We start from the raw sequence: 11,419 nt of genomic DNA, 5'->3' as shown, positions 1-11,419 counted from the left end.
TGAACAGACGTGAGTTTAGGGGGTAAAAAAAAACTGTAAAGTCAATTTGCACTCTGTTTCTAGTTTTAAAAATTATGAAGTCCTTTAAAATAAAGTAGGTCAATACCAAACTGTGAAGCATTAAGGACACCTGGATAGGACACTGGATTGACAGTGAAATGATCCAGACTTAATTCCTGGAACTGACACAGTTATGCTGTGTAGCTTTGGACAATATTGAACCTTGGTTTCTCCATCTTTAAAACAGGGAAAACTGTTCATCTATAATATGATCTGAGATCTATGGATGATGAGAGTTATGCTGTCTTGGTAAAATTACTGTGCTAAGCAGCAGTGCCTTCCTGTACCACTGCATGCAGGGCTGCCTCCTAAACCAGAAACAATATAGCAGCATCTGTGTGATGGTTTGGGCAGACTAACTGGCACAGCTGAGTGCCAGTACTAGTAAATCTGCCTCTCAGCTAAATAGTCAATTGTGCTACACGGAGGCAGCTCTACTGTTTCCAGATTGCTTAAAGATGCTTTGGCTGGGCGGGTTAAGTTTCCCATGTAGACATGATCAAAATGTGCTATGGAAGAGCTAAGAATTGTTACCTATTGCTTGATGATGATGAAAATAAAAAGGCATTTGTAACATAATAATCAGAAGGAGTTTATTTGAGAAGAGATGAAATTGTCCAAAGGGATTATAATTTTATTTTATAAACAATAAGTAGCTGCAATTAAATCTGTAAAATTATTTTAAAGATGGCCTTTGTAAGAGGCTATGTTATAATGGGGGACACCTTTCTTACATTTAATCAGTAACCCAAGCCCAGAGAGCAACCTCTTAAAAATGTTTTTAAGCTGCTAAAAATGCTTACACAGAGGAGAAAAAAAAGAGTATATAGATTGGAAAATGACGACTGAATCAATAAGGGTTGCATTTATTCTACCACATTTGTGATCTCTCTTTTTCTCTTGAGATTAGCCGATGCAATCAGGCTTTCTTCTATTATCAATTTGGTGAAGAACACATGAAGACGTATGCCACTTCTCTTTTGCAATACATACAAGTCTGAAGTGAAGTATTTGGAGTTCTGTATGATAAGAAATCAATATCCTAAAAGCATTGCTTCACTGAAAGAACTTTTATTGAGAGGTTTGAGAGCAAGGGTATCATTCCATAAAGCTCCCATTAAAGATCTTTACTTTTAAATAAAATTATAAAATAAAAAGGAAACATGATCCATCAGAGCAGATGAGCCACATTAGAGGGCATACATATTTCTCATGTGCAAGGCTCCATAAACTTAGAAGCCTGAGAATAGCTTAAGAGCAAGCATGAAGGTGGCAGATTCTTGTTCTTGGCATCAGTCCCTTGGCCCCCAAATCTTTGGTCCTCATTCAAGGGCCTGTGGCATTCTACCATCCTTGTAAATATTCCTGTATCCTCTTTTCCCATTGGATGTCATTTCACCCTGCATTAAGTTCATCTCCTGGCACCAATTCCCCTTCTCCTTTATAAAGCTTTCCTCCTTGCCTTGAGGGAGGAAATGCAAGAATCCAGCTATTAGTCTGAGAGATAACTCAATAAAGACAGTCTTCTTTTCTTCTCCTAAGGGAAAAAGCGTAGATATTTGGGAGCATCACCCAGCAGAGAACTAAGCATATGGGATCGGCTGTAGAACATTCCTTCTCCCTATACAGATATAGAAAGGAAGCCCAATTAAATGACCTGTTCACCATTGGGGGAAGGGTGGGATATCCAGGAACAATAGTACCCTAGTGTTTGCCCAGCCTGAGAGTTCACAATGCTTGTTCCACTATCTCATTCACTTGTTCTTGGGCAGAGGTCTCCCCATAAAGCTTCCAGAGGTAGTGGCTCACTTACTGCACTCTTTTATGCTACGTGCTGAATCCTAGATGTCCGCCCATGTGGCTAATTGAGTGTACTTTTTCTAGCCCTGCTCATTTCTTATGGCCTAATACCAGTTGTGCCATATGGCATAACCTTAAAGTGTGCTCCTACTCTGAAAAGCAGCCATGAATAAATGACAGCAACTTGTTCAACAGAGATATGTGTGTATTCAGAGTCATACCTGTTGACTAGAATATCAAAATAGTTAGTTCTGGTAGTCCTTGAGGGACACCACTGCTGTGGAAGTGGGGAGAGCAGTAAATGTGATATACCTTGACTTAAGCAAGACTTTTGACAGTCTCCAACAACATTCTGGCAAGTTAAGGAAGTATGGGCTGGATGAATGGACTGTAAGGTGGATAGAAAACTGCCTGGAGCATCAGGCTCAGAGAGTGGTAATCAATGGCTCTGTCTGGTTGGCAGCCAATATCAAGTGGAGTGCCCCAGGAGTCAGTCCTGGAGCCAGTTTTGTTCAATATTTTCATCAACAACCTGGAAGATGGGTTGAAGCATGAATGATATGTGTCCCCGACAGCTGGAGGGGCACAGTGGTGGTGGGAGCACTGAGACAGTAAGCAGGAGCTCCCTCAGACACCACCAGTGCTGTCTGTGGTGGGAGGGAGGGTGGCAAGTGCCAACCAGGGGTTAGCGACCACCTACAGACACCATCGGCAGCATTGGCAGTGGTCAGCAGCAATTGTGGACCGCCTGCAGACACTGCCAGCAGTGGTGGCAGCAGGATGGCGAGTTGCAACCACCTGCAGGCACCACCAACAGTGTCAGTGATGCCTTTTTGTAGGGGATGTACCGCCACCTTGGAGGTTTTTAACACTTGGGTAGATAAGGCCTTGGCTGGGATGACCTAGTTGGGGATGGTCCTGCTTTGAGCAGGGGGTTGGACTAGATGACCTCCTGAGGTCCCTTCCAACCCTAATTTTCTTTGGTTCTCAAGATGGGAGTATTATTAACAAAATTCTTATCCAAGTTTCAGATGACAACTCCTTGGTGGTAATAAATAGTACATGAGCCAGAGTGAATCCTATTTGACTTTTCAATCCTAGGCTGAGTGCCTTTGATGAGGAAAAGACATCATAAAACATCTTAAACAAAAAAAAAAAAAGATTTCTCCTCAGATTTGAAAAAAAGCCATTGATAGATAATAAACATGTAATCTTGCATCCCAATTTGGAGAACTTTTGAAGTGTCAAGTGCAAATATGTAGGGGAATCCCAGACAGGAAACCAGCATTAAATCAAATTTAAAATAACTGTAGAAAATGCCCCATTTCACCTCCAAAGTGGGTGCTAAGTCCTGCTCTTCTTTTGGTGTATCTCAGCGATGTCACAGACTTCAAGAAGTTTTCACTTGTGTAACTGGTGTAGAAATGACAGCCCAACATGTATATCTTGGCCCAACCATCAGCTTTCACACAGAAACAATTAGAGCAAACAACAAGCCATGCAAGCCAAAATACTTATACCTGTTATCAAGCACAAACGCCTTGTTTGTGATTTCCAAGTTGAACAAAAACTGATAATAGCCTTTCTGTCGTCACAGTCTAATGACAGTTCTAAATGTAGCTTTTATACTGCTTAGTCCATTTATATATACATAAAACAGAAAAGGCAAGTGAACTACATCTTAGGTCTCCAATTATTTTGTTTTAGAACAAGAATTCTGCACATATGTAATGACTGTTGTCTTTAACCCTTGGACCTTCAGAGCATGAGTATCTGTAGGGCCTAGGGCCAGACAAGGCCTTAGAGCCAGTTACAAAGATATTTAGGTGCTTAAAGATGTTGGTGGGGACTCTGTAAACCTTGTGACATATCCAAGTACTTGTTTGCACCTTTAGGTCCCTTCCATTCTTTATAAATCTGGCCCTAATTCTCCTGGCTGCAATAGCATCTTTCTTCAGTGGATCAGGCATAGAAGGAGACAAATAACACATACTGAATACAGGCATGGCAAGCATGAGAACTTAAATAAGCAGCTTTATATTAGTGCATGGTTGATTTCAGAGGTAGGTATAAATTCAGAACTTCTATTCCTACCGGTGAGTGGAGAAAAGATACTTTTTGATGGTCAGGCTCAGGTTGGAGCAAATTATGCCAGTATGGGTGCATTCAGACAAGTATGACTACGATATATGGCACCGCAAACATGTCAGCAGTGCCACATACTACACAGTCAGGTGTTCTCCGCACTGCAAGGGCATGCTGCCTGTGTGTGCACTGCTTTGTATTTTTTCCCCCCGTGGGTTTTTTGACCCCTGGACTTGGAGGAGAGAGGAAGCAGGGGGAGGGAAGGCTCAAGGGAGTACAGAAATTTGAACATCTGACAGCTTTGGAAAGTATCCACAGGCTGGGTACAACACAGGCAGTAGCAATCTGATCTGTCCTACATTGACCCACTGGCATGCTTCAGCCTTGAATTGACCAGATAATGCTAGATCAAAGTTTAAGAGGAGTTTCTTGACTTAATTTTATACCAGTCAGGTCAATGGGAGAAAAACAATGTCCTTGGCCTCCACAGTACCAAAGGATTTAAGCATGTGCCTAACTTATAATTGTGTAAGTAGTTGACTTTTCACTGTCTTACTTAATCAGCCAAGAAAAGGTGTTCATAACTGATGAAGACAGTTAACTCTTGGAAGCTGTGGCTGCTTTGGTTACCTACATAAGCAGTTTTTGTAACTGAACTTTTTATGCTCTGTCACATCATATGGTACTCAAAGGCAGGGTACCAATTTATTTTATAAACAAAAACATGCTAATTTAAGCAAATCAATCCATGGACTTTATGCTGAGACTGTCAGTCAGGGTGTTTAGTTTTGCCAACTATACCAGTGTTAGGTTTTTTCCCCCCATGTATACAATTAAGTGTCGTGTCCAAGGACCGGTGTACCCTGGACCTGTGAGCCTGGGTCGGCACAACCGGCTGGACGCGGGTGGGGTAGGTAGTTGGACAGGTGGGTAAGCAAGAGGAGTCAGGAAGTTTAACGCAGAAAGTTTATTTTTACTTACACTACAGGAGATTGCAGCTCAGGAAGGAAGTTGTGGTTGCGCGGTGTAGAAAGAGAAGTTGAGCTATTCAGTTCAGCATGCAGATGTTTTCATTGCACAGATTACAAACTGCGTGGTGCAGATTTTAAGCAAAGCATATAGGTAACTTTGATCTGAAGATTTTCGTGAGCTCTTGATGAGAACGAACGAGCCGGCAGAACGAATACACCTGAAAACTTTTACCGTAGGTGGGGAGAGGTCAGCGACTGGCCAAATCGCTGACTATGTCTCCTGGGCGTGCGTGGAGGTCTCCACCGAAGGCGGAAATCTTTCCAAAGTTATAGTTTACAGGGTAGCCTATTATAACACGCCAGGCTTCAATAATTATAGGACTGCCAATCATGACTGTGAACAGACTCTGTGTGTTCTTAGGTTTCATGCGAGATTGACTGCGCATGTGTTTTACATTTAAGCTGGGGTGGGGTTTAGATACAGAACTATAATGACGAAATATGTTATGTTAGCCTTTTGACCTTTTTGCCATCAGCATATGAAACCAAAGATTTTTCTTTGACATTAAGTATCTATTATGATGGTAGTGAGGCCATACAAGTTGTTGAAGTTTGCAGATTCAAGATCCATCTCTTCACAAGCTGTTAATTATCAGGAAGAAAGGGAATCTTTTTTAATAGGTTGAAGTGTTTGGGTTTTCTGCTGAGGCTTATGCATAAAAATAGCTGGAGTTGTTGCAGTAGGATTACTGTAGGCTTTACCCCCCCCCAATGTAATATATTTACCTGTACAGAGTAATGTTTTGTAACTGCTGTTCATTTTTGCTAAGGGTAGTAGCTCTTTAATAACCACTTTCTGTTCTGAAGAGTATGATACAGCTTCAAAGGAGAAGAGAGTAGAAAGAAAGAGACTTAGCAGAGAGAGGTGAAAAGGGTGTATATTCACATACAAAACAGTTAGGAAACCTGCAAAATTTAGGCCATGCAAGTGACTGTATCCCTGTGGCCCAGATGGATAAGTGCTCTAGTAATTTAGTACTCATGCATCCCGTTTGTATACATATACACACAGAGAACACAACAAGTACAACATTCACACTGTATAACAGCATTAATTTTGTAGTGAAAGTGAAGTTAAGCAGACTGCATGCTTTCATGGGTAAGAGATGCTGCACTCTGTTCCTCATCAGTTCTTTGTATTCTATAGCAATTGTAATCCTTTCTTGGTTCATTTGGAAGGGCTTTTACCAATTTATTAGGTTCCAAATGTTCAGTATGAGATAGCAGCCCCTAGTGAGAGTTGGTATTCAATGTCAAAAGAAGGCAGTGTTAGACTAATGCTGTAACAATATCTCTGTTGCTGGGACCCAAAGACCTGATCCCCAATGGATTGCTGATAAGCAGTCAACTGAGATATGAGAGATCCCGATTATGAAATGCAAAGATATAGTGAAAGACTTTAGATAGAATAATCCAGGAGCCTTCTCGCAGATAGTGTGAGAGCAACAAAATTGGTAATGTAGTTTTGAATCCCAACAGAGGAAATAATATATAATGAAAGGTCACTTAAGTAAGGTATGAGAAAACACAAGTATCTAACTTGGATGTAAATGTGGGCAGCATGTAGTACACAGCAGTAGTTCCTTTGTTGTCTCTAAGTGGCATTCTCATTGTTGGATAAGCATACTGTTAAATGTACATATACAATGTACACCATTAGCAGCAAAAAAAAAGGCAATTTTCCTGTGACCTCCAACTCAGTGAAAAAATACCACATTTCAGACACTGGCCCCCTGTGCTTCATGACTTGAAGCTGAACACTTGCTTGCTAACAAAACCCAGCTTCTTATGGCCTCAGCAGGACAAACATGTCTCCAGCATTTTTCTCACTTTGTCAGCAGTCCATCCTTCAAGCGCATATTGTTTGGTGAGTAGCAGTGGCCTGATGATGCAGGATGATGGTTGCATTCTTACGGTTGGAAGATTAAAACAGCAACAAAAAGCTTAAGCAGGTTTAAGATCGTCACTTTTTTGCTCTGCATTAAGAAGGGAACATGTTGAGAAAATCAGATGCTGATCGTATCTCCTTTTAGGAAGAACAAGTCTGCTTTTCTACCAGCTTGGGGATTCCTGCCCCTTCTTTTGAAATAGCTGGCTATTGTTGGTGGCTGGGTATCAGACAAGGTGGACTTCTGGTTTTGTCAGGTATGACAGTTCCTATTGTTCCATACTGAGAAGTGCCACCAACTCCAGGAAAGAAAAATAATACAAAGGGACCTACTAAAAAGATAGCAACCAGGGCAAGAAATGACATTCATCCTAGAAAAATGCAAACTCTTACATCTAAGGGCAACAGTCTGAAGCGCCAATAGATGTGGGGAGGAAGACATTTTCCCAGATATTAATTTGATGTTCCCAAGTAGAGTCTTGTTTTTCTTTTTCTTTTCTGTCTGCATTTCTAACAACTCCAATTCCTCCCAACTGCTAAATTCTCTTTCCTCTCCAGTGACAAAGACCTCTTAAGCTGACCCAACCCAATTCTATCCCTACAGTTCTTGGTCTTGCTTCTGGGGTAAAAATAAGGAGGGAACTCCATAATGAGCTGCTGAAGGGATATTTGAAACTGTCAGCAGCCTGGAAGAGGGAGTCAGCAAGATGGCTAGAGATTAAACAGCAACAAAAACTATTCTGCCACTAACAACATTGAGCAGCCTCTACAAAGCAGAACTGAGCTGAGTGAGAGACTGTAGGAAAGAGTAAGGAGGCTGGGATCAGGATTTAGAAGTTGAAGATGTTGGGGAAAGGGGTGAAATAGGTATGTAACCCTTCTGCAGGGCACAAGTTGGCAGCAAGAAGGCCCGGGTTCACATTTTTGGGCACTCCATAAATTATACCAGTGGCTTAAGCCTCCACCCATAAATTTGGAAATAAATTGCTGGGGCATCCTGCATAAATAAAAACCCTTCCTTGAAGCAGTGTAACACCTCCACCCCCATTTATTACAAAAAAAGGGGCAAAAAACCCAGAAGAAAACACTTAATATAATTTTAAAACACTATTAACTATAAAGCAAAATCTATAGGCACCCTCTTGGGGAGACGTCACTCATGCCCAGTCAGTCTGGGACTTGGGGCTCCCCAAAGAGTAGTTCTGGGGGTCTGCACCCCTAAGCCTGCCCTTCAGCAATGGGCTGGGGATGGAGGCCCACACAGGAGAGTCCTATAAGCTGCTCCTTGGGTTCACTGTGCTGCAGGGAGCTGCTTGAGACTGTGAGTCCTTCTACATTGCAAGGGGCTCCATTGGTTTTAGAGAAGTGGTAGAGCTCCACTTCTGCATGGTGGCTTTGAGGGCTTAACTGCAGCTTTTGTCACCATACTGCATCCCAAAATTCCTAGTCCCAATCCCAGTTCTGCTGGGCGGAAAACTGCAGAAGAACTGGGAGGAAAGTTCAGGTTTATGTTGGCTTGGGCCTGAACTACAACTAGCCCTCACCACTTGGTTGGGACATAGACCATAAAAGGGACAATAGGAGGGTCAGACCTATCTTGTTGGGCTTGGACTGGGCAACAAAAGCTGGCTAGGCCTATACTACTGCACTGAGGCCTAGATCAACAAGAAGTGCCAGGTCTCACTCTGGCTCAAACCGTGCCAGGCTTCATCCTTGCCCAAATCTGTCAGCCAAACATATGGCTGGGTTTCAACCACGCAGCTAGGCTGAAATGCAATAGCTGTGAAACAGCAAAAAGCTTACGGCTGCAGCTTGGACGTTCACTCTTAGCTATGCCACTATGCTGAGACGCTATAGTTAAGAAACAGAGGGGGCCAGGCCCACATGGCCAGTAATGGCCAGGACCCATTCCCGGTCATTCTACTCCAGCGATTAATATTCTCATGGTATTATCCCACTTAAGGCCTGTGTGGCCGGTGCTGCCAGGACTCCATTCCTAATCCGTTTGCTTCAAGGATTAATAATCCCACAGTATTATCCCACACAAAAAAAAAATAGCGGAAAGAGGGAGGGAATAAAAATCTCAAACTCCAAGACAGACTTTTGCTTCACATAGCTTTCGCTTCCCTCTCCAATGAAGGGGTGAGGGCAGACTCCGCCATGGGGAGCAGTTTGGGGTTTTTTGGCTCCCAATTCAGCTGTGCAGCTCTTAGCAGCCCCAGGAGATAGGGAAAAAAACCCTGCTTAGTTGAGTTGTTCTTATATACCTGGCATGACATCACCCAAGCCTTGTCCAATTAAGGAGTGCCATGGTCCAGCCTCTCTCTTACCCAGTGGCAATGTGTAGGGGGTACACGGGGTTGTCCTTGACAGCCAGCGCTCCCTGCTTAGGTGATGGGTGGGGGGGCAAGCAGGAGCACCTGTGCACCCCCTGTGAGTGCCAGCTGGGGTTTGGGGGCACAGGGAGAAGCACCACTGGAACTTCTGGGTGCCCCACTCATGCTTCCTGGTCACACAACTGGCCGTGGGCAGATCTGACTCAGGAGGTACCAGTCACCGATGCTCTTGCCCAACCTGCCTGGAGAATCTTCTGCTTCCTCTGACCAGTTAGGCCAGAGGATCATATATATTTGGCCCAGATACAGGCCTCAGCTTGTCATGTTCAGGGTACATGGATAAAACAACAGGGGACATTTTGCCACATAAACATATACACGCACACAAAAACGTAACACACAACAACCAAAAGAACACACTGTGCCATACACAACCCAAGTGTGTGTGGGTGTTACAGGTCATTCAGAAGCGGGCTTAAAATTTAGAAAAATGTCTGTGTGATCAAACGTTGGGCCATAGTCAGGTTTTTTTTTTAAATCTGCTTGCTCCATAAACTTCTCTGCATCTTCTTTTCTCTCAAATGTACTGTTATACAACAATTTTGATGCAACTGTTGTTCTCCTGTTCTTAGGAACAGAAGAGCAGAATTAATCGTTAAACATTACCTTATTTTTTGTGCTATTTGCCACACTGCCACTTCTGAAATGCTGCTTGCATATTACAGGAGTTGTAGCTGTGTTGGTCTAAGGGCATAGGCAGACAAGGTTCCTTGGGTACATCTGATATCTTTTATTAGACCACTCAAATAGTTGGAAAAATAGCTAGAATTTTTCCAACTGTTTGAGTTGGTCTAATAAAAGGGGTCAGATTTACCCAAAGAACCTTGTCTGCTTCCATATTATGCATTTGGGATGCATGATACAACATATTATCATATGACAATATGACGTATCTCATTTGGGATGGGTATGAAATGTGCAGTTTTCATTTTGCTCTCAATTTTTAACTCCTCAGCTTTATTCAGATTCTATCAATTAATGTAGCTTGCTAAGATATGCCTGTATCTGAGGATGCCTTGGGTATTGTGATGGTGAGTAAGGTAGAAATGCCCACATAAGGAGTGCTTTTGTTTGAGGCAGCTTGTAATAGTATAGGTTACTCTCTGCTTGCTCACACCAAGAACACCTGGGAACTAGTTTAGTGTAGCTGATATACTGCAAATTCACACTCCAATTTACTGCATGCTAATTGAATCTTAAGATTTCTTGTCTCTGTCTTGATTTGCCTGGTCTCTTCTGTGCTGCCTCCTTACACTGTTAGCAGTCCAGTTTGCTACAATGTTTCATATGGGATTAGGACATTAACAACCCAAAAGAAGGGCCAGGTGGGTCAAGAAGTTGGCTTGCTCTGGAGAAGAGAGCTTGTGGTGTCCCATTAGAAGGCTGGTTTTTGGCTTCTATGTTATGGCTCCTAAGCATTGTGTTTCCCTCAGCCTGATGCCTCCTGTAACTGCTGCTTCTGTGGTGCAGTTTCTGCTCTGCCTGTGATGTTGAGCAGCCTCTAAAAGGCAGAACTGAGAGCTGAGTGAGGATGGTTAGGATTTTGTTCTTTGTGTTTTACAGCATCCGCCTTTATTGATTTCTGCAATTTTGGACAACTTGCAGGATAAAAATATGTCCTTTTTTTTATATTGGCTCATGGTGTATTATGTTTCTGTGCATTTCTGCTGTTTAAAAGAAAATCCCACAGAAAATAATGCGCAAGATGGTAATCTTCACAGATGTTGAAAAGGGAAGCAGTTGGGGAGGCAGTGTGATCTGTTGGATTGGTCATCAAACTGGAGACTTGGACTCTTTCTCACCTCTTTCAGTCACCTGATATGTGACCCTGGGGAAGTCATTTAAATTTTTGGGCCTCTGTCTTGTACCACCATCTGTTTGTCTGATCTGTTTAGGCTTTTGGTTCTGCAAAAACATAAGCACATGGTTATCATCTTGCGATGAGCAGTCTCGGTGGTAAGTTAAGTTTGTATCAAGGATTTAGAGTTTCTCTCTTTGTTGTGGGGAATACCTTTTACTTTATTTTTGTTCTACACCTAATACCATGGGGCCCTGATTTAACTTAGGGCTTGTAGGCACTTCAGATACCAATTGTTAGGAACTATTGTGCTGGTGAAGGAGGGAGACTTGGCTCAAATATTGAACTCTACTCAGGCTCC

Source organism: Crocodylus siamensis, chromosome 5 (assembly GCF_052110815.1).
Source record: "Crocodylus siamensis isolate JL-2025a chromosome 5, ASM5211081v1, whole genome shotgun sequence".
Taxonomy (NCBI): Eukaryota; Metazoa; Chordata; order Crocodylia; family Crocodylidae; genus Crocodylus; species Crocodylus siamensis.
The sequence above is the reverse complement of the archived record's forward strand: the minus strand, read 5'-3'. Positions refer to the sequence as shown.